The sequence below is a fragment of the Protopterus annectens genome, chromosome 3.part1, assembly GCF_019279795.1.
Source record: "Protopterus annectens isolate FY-2018-M chromosome 3.part1, PAN1.0, whole genome shotgun sequence".
Taxonomy (NCBI): domain Eukaryota; kingdom Metazoa; phylum Chordata; order Ceratodontiformes; family Protopteridae; genus Protopterus; species Protopterus annectens.
This window is the reverse complement of record NC_056732.1, coordinates 1,851,743,492-1,851,754,480: the sequence shown is the minus strand read 5'-3', so window position 1 is coordinate 1,851,754,480 and position 10,989 is coordinate 1,851,743,492.

The following is a 10,989-nucleotide window of genomic DNA, read 5'->3' as shown; positions in this document are numbered from 1 at the left end:
TTAGACACCAGGAATACTTTTCTGAAATGTAATCACAGGAAAGCTGATATAATAATACAGTCTGCAGCATGAAATATGCATTGGGAGGGAAACCTAGACACCAAGGATACTTTTTTAATTGCAATCAGCAGAAAGGTGAAATAATATCCAAGTATGCAGCACTAAAGATGCATTGGGGAATTATTAAACAACACCAGAAAGTATTTCCAAATATTACTGTAATCCACATAAAAAGTTAATAGAGCAACAGATCTTGCATCTACTATGACACTCCAGTGTGTGACATTATTGACTGACTGTAGTAACCCATAACATATGGGGACCATGCTCAAGATATCTGGACAAAACCAGGGTGAACCCTTAATGACATCAGGGAGTCTTACAAAAAATGACTCCAATCAAGTTATAGAGTTAATGGAGTAACAGGTCATGTTTTGTGATCACTTTTCTGAGCAATTAGAAGAATGATACGTTAATGGTTGGTATTATTGACTGCAATTATTCAAGACTGATGCAGGATGGGAAAAATAAGAGAAAAAACTAGGGACACTCTGTAAACTCAGGGGCAGGTAAGTAGTATGGTGGAATGTCAGGGTGTGTGTGCGCGTGTGTGTGTGTGTGTGTGTGTGTGTGTGTGTGTGTGTGTGTGTGTGTGTGTGTGTGTGTGTGTGTGTGTGTGTGTGTATACTGTTAAGCAATGACATACAGGTCTTAAAGTGCGTTTCTTGTTCATAGGTTGGTACTAGGTTATCAGCCCTAGGGCCTATACAAGCCTAGCCATAACAATTCCCTGGCTATTTCTTCCCACATTATTTACTTTCCTGGACCCCTGTCTAACAGGGCGACTGACGTGATCCCTGGGGTGAATTTCCTTTCTCCCATCCAATCATCATGATTGTTTTCCCCTCACAGGTGGCAAGGTGGGTCAGGGTCCCTCCTGCAGGCAATCTGATGTTGGTGTCCATACAGACACTGAAAATGATGATAGGTGTGTTGAGGCACAGGTGGGGTTGTCAGGAGCTGAAGCTGCGCTATCGTTTGACATCCCGTTATCCACCCCATCCCCGCACACAGTCACATTGCCTATACATACCCCATCACCAGTGGTCATAGCTGAGGGACTGTTGGCAGTTGGTGGCATGGGACAGGACAGTGTGGTATCCATGGCATGTGTGTCTGGACACAGCAGCCATAGCCGGATGTCTGGTGAGGTACCACATAAGCAGATGTACAGGGGTGCTCAGAAGGCTGCTGGTCATCATGCCCCTGGCAGAAGTGCCACATCTGGTGCCACCAGATGCATGTTTCAGGCCATCATGGATGCATAGGCATGTATGGAATGGTACACCATACAGGCTCTGAGGCTGCAGAGGGCTACTCCTTCAGCTGTTACTGACAACATCCATGATCTTGCAGGTGCCCTCCGTTATTTTTCAAAGGTCATGGATAGATGATTGGGTGAGATGGTGGGAACCTTCCACTGTGGAATGTCTGTACTCGAGCATATGGTGGGAGTGGTGAGACGGTCTCGTGGATGTAGGCCAGCAACACCAACAGCTGGAGGTTGATGTAGATGTGCCAGAACACAGCACTGCTTCTGTAGTGGCAGTACCAGCCCCAGCACTGCAGGGGTGGCACTGTCCACACCACATCAGGCCACGTGCATGTGGCCCTGGCCGGTCCAAAGAGGGACCTGGATCCAGCAGACATATGTCATCATCAGGAGAGAGTATCATATTGCGGCTTGTACCTGGTTGTGCCAGTGGAACCCCTGGCAGGCACAGTTCTCATGTCCATGGCTGAAGACGGTAAACTGCTGACCCTGCCAGGTACAGTCTGTAGCTGTCCAACAAACCCCTGAATAGGGCACCCACATGCAGAACTGCGTGCATGCACACACACACACACACACACACACACACGCATTACCAACACAGCTAGGGCAACCCCATAACTGCACACACCACATCACAATTAATAATTAAACCCCCTCACTCACACACATGGTGTCAAACGTATGGCTCAGCCTACATCTCTGGTAAACCAACAACACACCCTGTGCATATGAGGATACCTGTGCTACATCCCTGTCATCCATAACATCGATGCAGGGACAGGCTAATATGGTTCTGATGCATAGGGTGACTGTACTACACTGTACCAGTGTAATGTAATGTTGTGTAACATGTTGTCAGCAGTAAATTTTAATGTTTACATGTCAGGAAGTGTAGCTGTCCAGCCATGATGCATTATAGCTGTTATTAACACCGAGTGATTGTGGTCTCCATAATGAATTCCGTTTGTGTTGTAGGTGTCCATGTGTCAGCAGGATGATGGTCTGCTGTTGTATCCTACAAGGGCTATGGTACTGTGGTGACACCTTGGCTGTGCCATATCCTGGGTACAGGTGAATACGTCACAGGGCTGTATAACAGTTACTGCATGTGCCACATGGCCGATAGGTCTGGGGTGTATACAGATGAAGTGCATGGTGGCTGATATCAGTAGCCCTTCTACAGTGGACAATGGTAAGTGTACTGGGTGGTACACACCACATGTTTGTGTATAACACACACAGAGGCTTTAGTGTTGACGCAATACACAAAGAATACTGTACACATGGATGCATGTACCCGTGCAAGGAACCCATTATAGCCTATGTAATTCCACCAAAACAGAATAGGCACAACAACACACTGGGAAATAAGCAGTCTGCTAGTTTAATGTCATTGACGATGGTACTGGCAGGGTATATGTCGCCTTCCCCAATGTGGTGCAATCCTCAACTTGGTAAACATAGGTGTGCTGGTGTGGGTGGCACAGCCCTACCCTTTGGAGGGTGTGAGGTGCTGTAGAACTGCAGATAGTGTGATAGACAACTACTTAACCTGTTAACATGAACTGTACAGTATTACAGACAGCTAAGTGGGAGATACACTCAACAGTAACTGCAATGATGGTGGGTGTGTCCACAAGAGCCACATCCAGCTATATATACCAACCCCAGTACTGCTGTACACCTATACAGTGGGGAAGAGGGCATTTACACATCTACCACTAGTTGTGATGGAATTTATTTCCACAAGATACCTGTGAAATGTTAGCATTTGCCAGGCAGTTCCTGAACAGTTGACCTCCTGGGACATATATATTCTGAAAACAGAAGTAGATTCCTTCACATACACACACATTCTTACTTGGCAACACTGGGACTAGAACCCCTACCTAGGTATGTAGTGCTACTGATGTGTGTGGCCTTAATTGCACAAACCACACAGCTTTTAGGATTAGGTGTGTTCCAGTTTACATGTTACGTGAAGAACATCTCCAGGCCTGTACAGCATGGTAATGGGGGATGTACTGGTTGTTTATGGACAATACATAGTGTGACATACTGTCATATACACACTGACAAACACATAACAGTCATACACACATCTGAGAGACCTGGACTTATCACAGTGTTAACTACCTTGTCAGTGTGTCCATTCTGTTACAGATATGTTGCACACAGCACATGCATAACTTGGCTAGATAGTGTTAGCAGTTACCTGTATGGTTGATGGTGACAGTGGTCCCCATGCAGTGGAACATGGGACATGTACTGGGGGTACCATAGTGCAAAGATAGTATACTCAGCACCCACACCCCACAGTGGACATTGTATGCACTGAAACCCATGATAATACTCTGACATACCCAACATCACACATTGACCAAGACTGCAATACAACCCCTTGTCTATCCCAAGAGTGCTACCACAGGGATATGCATCTAATGCACATGCCACAAGGATAGTAGGATGATGCATTGTCATGGCTCTCCTATGGTCAGCAACATCACTATCCCTAATACTGTGTGGCAAGGAGTATTGTATTAGGAGAATGTGGCTTCAGAATGCTGTGTCCTACAAATATACACACATGTACACATACATTTGCCAGAACTCAGAGGGTATCTCATGCCTATCAGCTCATTTGTACAACAGTGTTGTGCTGGTACTGCAAGCCCCAGGTAGCCCTTAGGGTGAAGAGTGTAACAAGGTACATATAATATCTGGTACAACAGCAGCTACATCTAACTATGGCAATGGGGGGGGGGTGCGGTGGGTGTGAAGGGCCTCAGGGTATTATCAACTACAGGTCTACAAACACACAGACACTGTTATTCTCAGTAATGCACATGTACACATTTGTCAGTACAGGGGTCCATCAGTGCAGGTCTTCATAGGTGCGTACCAGGCTATTGTTCTTGGAGGGATGGGAAGTGTAGGGCATGTGTGTACAGTGGTATCATGCCACCTGCCATGTGCCAGCAGGCCATCTATCAACAGATACCACAGGGGAGATCCTCAGGGTGAGAGTTACATGCAACATCCAATCTGGTTGCCTCTTTCAGAGGGCCAGTGAGGTGCTCCAGTTGACATGTATGCAACATGTATTACATAACATGGTCAGCGTCTGTCTTGGAGATCTGTACCAAAGCATGTTCTGTTGACTGTGGTAGTGTAGTTGAGGTATCCATGGCATGTGGTGTGTACAGGGTATGGATTCCTAGCTGTGGCATTCATAACACAGCTGGGCAGACATGCAAGTATCACTCAAGCATAGCCTGCCTGTATGCAGCCAGGATGGAGTCCTGACATTTGTACAGAGGACAGACAGACATCAGCTTGCCAACTGGTTATGCAGTAGGATGACTGTGTTAACAGACATCTGACACTGATAGGTATGCCATTACTACATGACAGCAGCCCTCAATGACATGTCCTATACACACAGTAGTCTACAGTTAATATCCATGTCAGATCAATATCCAGTAGCAAATACTCAATGACACACAGCTCACACACCAAGAACATGCCATCTTTGCATGCAGGGGTGTTTGGTTTTAGGACTACAATCTGCAATCTACTCTTACTTGGTAAAGCACTGTCAACAGTAGTAATGTAAAGATACACTACATGCCAGTGTGACTGCATATAACCTGGGACACTACCCATGTATGAAACACATTCAAATGGAAGACAGTGTTGTACAAGCCATATATACCCAGGTGTCCCAGACAGTAGACTCACACCCCTTGCTACTGTAATGACAGCAGATAGACGCATGTTATGTACATGGAATTAAATACATGAATTAGAGATGTCATTACCCTGCCATTTTATCAAATTGGAATGTGAGCACTGGTTACCAGGGCTGAGCCATGCTTAGCAGGATTCAACATTGATGCAGTATAAATACTAAGCAGATTTGCGCACTAGTAAGTGAAGTCTACACGGTGTAAGCGCCTTTTTGTTTAATGGTATGTTAGCAGCGCTTACCGTCGAAACAAACCAGCAAACCTGCTTAAAGCTGCTCAAAACTGCCTTAACCACTCTGTAACCAACAGCCCTTGTTTTGCCCAGCAACAAAATAAACAGCCCTTGCAGGTCTTGAAACCAGGACCCTGTACACTACAGTCACAGCAATTAACCACTAAACCATCACAGCTGTGAAGACCGTTGTTGTTTTTCCAATATATCTGTCAGTACACATACTGAATAGTATTGAACAACTGCTACGACTTTTACAATTGTGTAGTACTTGTTAGTGATATTACTGTTGAATCACGTATGTTGTTATATCTAAATATACACATAGATAAATACGTGTGATACATCTGGTAAGGTAGATACAACAGTCATGTTTACACAACAAGGATATGTATATACATATATATATATATATATATATATATATATATATATATATATATATTGTATATATATTCTATATATGCGTCTACTTCATTTCCCCTAACTTCCGACTGACCGACACCTATTTGCCCGACACCAAATGACCAAAATTTCATTTGACCGACAAGTATTATTGGTAAGTAAATGGGATATGCCCCCTTCCCCACTGTAGTGACTGGAGTTAGAATATACAGTTAGGGGGTGGGGGCACATATTATATTGCTTAGTTTTGCTTTAATATTGCTGTGCCCCCCACACCCCCCTAACTATATATTCTACTGTAACAGGGGCTGTCTTAACAGACATGTGTGAAGTCACATCTGATCGCCATCAGTTAATGACAGACATGATAGGTTCATAGGTTGGTACTAGTCTATCGGCCCTAGGGCCTATGCAAGCCTAGCCATAACAATTCCCTGGCTATTTCTTCCCACAATATTTACTTCCCTGGACCCCTGTCTAGCAGGGTGACTGACGTGATCCCCGGGGTGAATTTCCTATCTCCCATACAATCGTCAAAGTTTCTTCTGAAGAGGCCCAAAGAGGCGCTCTGCTTGACATGTATGGGCAGTCTGTTCCAAAGTCTGGGGAGTCTCTGGGTCAAAAACCTATCCTTCCAGCATGTTTTGTTCATTGCGATGACAAGATTTAGATCCCTGGAGCATGTGGCTCTGAGGGATTGGGATTTCTTTAAGTGCAGCATGTCCAACAGCTCTGGGTTTGACATGACCTTGTATGTTAAGCAGAGATCGCCTCTGAATTGACGTTATGCGACAGAGTATAGCTGGATTTTTTTTTTAGACGGTCAGCATAGGGCATCTGCTTTAGGCCTATGATTCTTTTAGTGAGGTATTTCTGTGATCTTTCCAGTTGTTGCAGATGTATTGTGAGGTACATACCAAACGGGGCATTGTATTCTATAATGGGTCTCTTTTTTCTGAATGAAAAGCCCTTAGTGATGAGGTGTGCCACATAGAAGGATTTCCTGACTGTTGAAGTGATGTGGTTATCGAAGGTGAGACCACTGTCCACCTGTGTCCTTAAGTCTCTTATCACACTTTCAGTGTTTAGTGTACTGCCACCTATGTAGTAATCCACAGGTACATGTTTTTTCCCAAAGGGGATAACTATACATTTCTTGGCATTGAGTTTAAGCCCAAGGCTCTGGCACCAAGCATCTGTTTCTGTAAGGCCCTTTTGTAGAATATCCACATCATTTGGGGATACAATAATGGCTCCCAGTTTGCAGTCATCTGCGAACCTTGTTAGCCAGAGTCCCTTAGTGTTGGCCTGTACTTCAAAGAAGTAGAAGCCAAACAAGGGTGTTCCCAGGACTGAACCCTGAAGTACTCCATTTGTCACTTGTATGGAGCTGGATTTGGAGTTGGCTACTTTTACAGTGCGGGTTCTGTCAGTAAGCCAGTTGGCAACCCATCAAGTGATGTAGGGATTAAATGCCCAGCTTAGTAAGTTTATCTATGATTCCAGAAAGGGGATGGTGTCAAAGTCCTTGCCGAGGTCCAGATAGGCTGTGTGGACCACCTTACCTTCATCCACAGCTCTGGAGACTGATTCGAAAAAGTCAATCAGGTTCAGGAGACAAGATCGGCCCTTCACAAACACAAACTGGGAGGGGTCCAGTGTTTGAAGGTTGCCAGTGTATTTGTTTATAAGTTTCATGATCATACGTTCCACGGCCTTGCAGATCAAGCTCATCAGACTGATGGGGCGGTAGTTCCCAGGATCCAAGGTGGATCCCCCTTGTGGAGTGGGATAACTGTAGCTGTGTGCCACTCAGTGGGCATGAAGCCTGAGGTAAGGCTATGATTAAACATAACAGTTAGGTGAGGTGCCAGTTCATTTTGTAGTTCATGTAGTACACAACCTGGGATGTCATCTGGTCCCATGGATACTGTATTCTTAGCTTTGGAGAGTGCGGTTTTTACCTGTTTGTCTGTTATTACCAGAATTTGGCAATCTTTTGGTATTGAGATAGGCCCTTAGGGGTGAGAGGGGGGGTGAAGTTGGCACTGAATCAATCTGCCAGGATATTGGCAATATCCTTGGGATCAATATTTTTAATGCCATTCTGTTGTAGCTCAGAGCAGATTTGAGCATTGCCATTTAGATTCTTGACATAGCTATAGAATGCCTTGTGGTTGTCTTTGGAATATTTGGCAATTTTATTTTCATAACTAGCTTTGGAAAATTTTATGAGGGATCTTAGCTTCTTACTGAGGCTGGTAAGGTAGTTTTTTGCATCCTGGGATTTTTCTCTTTTCTGCAACAGTTTCTTCCTTTTGTTGTAAAATTTGTTAATGGCAGAGGACCACCATATTGGCTTCCTTTTTTTGGAGGAGAGCATCTTGGTTCTATTTGGGATGGCCCGATTCATGCACCAGTGGACGTGCTCATACAGTGCCCTAGTGTAGGATTCAGCAGTTGAACTTCCAGTTCCCATCTGCATTGGTGTCATGAGGTTTGTCACTTCTGACTTGAGTAGCATGAAGCTGGCTTTGGAGAAGTTTTTTTACAGAGGTTTCCTTACTGTGGGGTGGGGGAGGGATGTGGATGTCAAGGGTGATTAGCTTATGGTCAGACCTGACCAACGTAGGGGTGACCATGGTTGTGAAGCATCAATTTCCCATGTTGGTAATGACCAGGTCTAGGATATTGGAGCCCCTGGTGGGACTATAGATTAATTGATCCAGGGCATTGGAATTTATGAATTCCAAGAACTGTTGGGCAAAGGTGTGTGTACACAAGTAGTTTTCCCAGTTAATGGCAGGCCATATATACCCAGGTGTCCCAGACAGTAGACTCACACCCCTTGCTACTGTAATGACAGCAGATAGACGCATGTTATGTACATGGAATTAAATACATGAATTAGAGATGTCATTACCCTGCCATTTTATCAAATTGGAATGTGAGCACTGGTTACCAGGGCTGAGCCATGCTTAGCAGGATTCAACATTGATGCAGTATAAATACTAAGCAGATTTGCGCACTAGTAAGTGAAGTCTACACGGTGTAAGCGCCTTTTTGTTTAATGGTATGTTAGCAGCGCTTACCGTCGAGCAAACCAGCGCAAACCTGCTTAAAGCTGCTCAAAACTGCCTTAACCACTCTGTAACCAACAGCCCTTGTTTTGCCCAGCAACAAAATAAACAGCCCTTGCAGGTCTTGAAACCAGGACCCTGTACACTACAGTCACAGCAATTAACCACTAAACCATCACAGCTGTGAAGACCGTTGTTGTTTTTCCAATATATCTGTCAGTACACATACTGAATAGTATTGAACAACTGCTACGACTTTTACAATTGTGTAGTACTTGTTAGTGATATTACTGTTGAATCACGTATGTTGTTATATCTAAATATACACATAGATAAATACGGTGTGATACATCTGGTAAGGTAGATACAACAGTCATGTTTACACAACAAGGATATGTATATATATATATATATATATATATATATATATATATATATATATATATATATATATATATATATATATATATTGTATATATATTCTATATATGGGTCTACTTCATTTCCCCTAACTTCCGACTGACCGACACCTATTTGCCCGACACCAAATGACCAAAATTTCATTTGACCGACAAGTATTATTGGTAAGTAAATGGGATATGCCCCCTTCCCCACTGTAGTGCGACCCTGGAGTTAGAATATACAGTTAGGAGGGTGTGGGGGGCACATATTATATTGCTTAGTTTTGCTTTAATATTGCTGTGCCCCCCACACCCCCCTAACTATATATTCTACTGTAACAGGGGCTGTCTTAACAGACATGTGTGAAGTCACATCTGATCGCCATCAGTTAATGACAGACATGATAGGTTCATAGGTTGGTACTAGTCTATCGGCCCTAGGGCCTATGCAAGCCTAGCCATAACAATTCCCTGGCTATTTCTTCCCACAATATTTACTTCCCTGGACCCCTGTCTAGCAGGGTGACTGACATGATCCCCGGGGTGAATTTCCTATCTCCCATACAATCGTCAAAGTTTCTTCTGAAGAGGCCCAAAGAGGCGCTCTGCTTGACATGTATGGGCAGTCTGTTCCAAAGTCTGGGGAGTCTCTGGGTCAAAAACCTATCCTTCCAGCATGTTTTGTTCATTGCGATGACAAGATTTAGATCCCTGGAGCATGTGGCTCTGAGGGATTGGGATTTCTTTAAGTGCAGCATGTCCAACAGCTCTGGGTTTGACATGACCTTGTATGTTAAGCAGAGATCGCCTCTGAATAGACGTTATGCGACAGAGTATAGCTGGATTTTTTTTTTAGACGGTCAGCATAGGGCATCTGCTTTAGGCCTATGATTCTTTTAGTGAGGTATTTCTGTGATCTTTCCAGTTGTTGCAGATGTATTGTGAGGTACATACCAAACGGGGCATTGTATTCTATAATGGGTCTCTTTTTTCTGAATGAAAAGCCCTTAGTGATGAGGTGTGCCACATAGAAGGATTTCCTGACTGTTGAAGTGATGTGGTTATCGAAGGTGAGACCACTGTCCACCTGTGTCCTTAAGTCTCTTATCACACTTTCAGTGTTTAGTGTACTGCCACCTATGTAGTAATCCACAGGTACATGTTTTTTCCCAAAGGGGATAACTATACATTTCTTGGCATTGAGCTTAAGCCCAAGGCTCTGGCACCAAGCATCTGTTTCTGTAAGGCCCTTTTGTAGAATATCCACATCATTTGGGGATACAATAATGGCTCCCAGTTTGCAGTCATCTGCGAACCTTGTTAGCCAGAGTCCCTTAGTGTTGGCCTGTACTTCAAAGAAGTAGAAGCCAAACAAGGGCGTTCCCAGGACTGAACCCTGAAGTACTCCATTTGTCACTTGTATGGAGCTGGATTTGGAGTTGGCTACTTTTACAGTGCGGGTTCTGTCAGTAAGCCAGTTGGCAACCCATCAAGTGATGTAGGGATTAAATGCCCAGCTTAGTAAGTTTATCTATGATTCCAGAAAGGGGGATGGTGTCAAAGTCCTTGCCGAGGTCCAGATAGGCTGTGTGGACCACCTTACCTTCATCCACAGCTCTGGAGACTGATTCGAAAAAGTCAATCAGGTTCAGGAGACAAGATCGGCCCTTCACAAACACAAACTGGGAGGGGTCCAGTGTTTGAAGGTTGCCAGTGTATTTGTTTATAAGTTTCATGATCATACGTTCCACGGCCTTGCAGATCAAGCTCATCAGACTGATGGGGC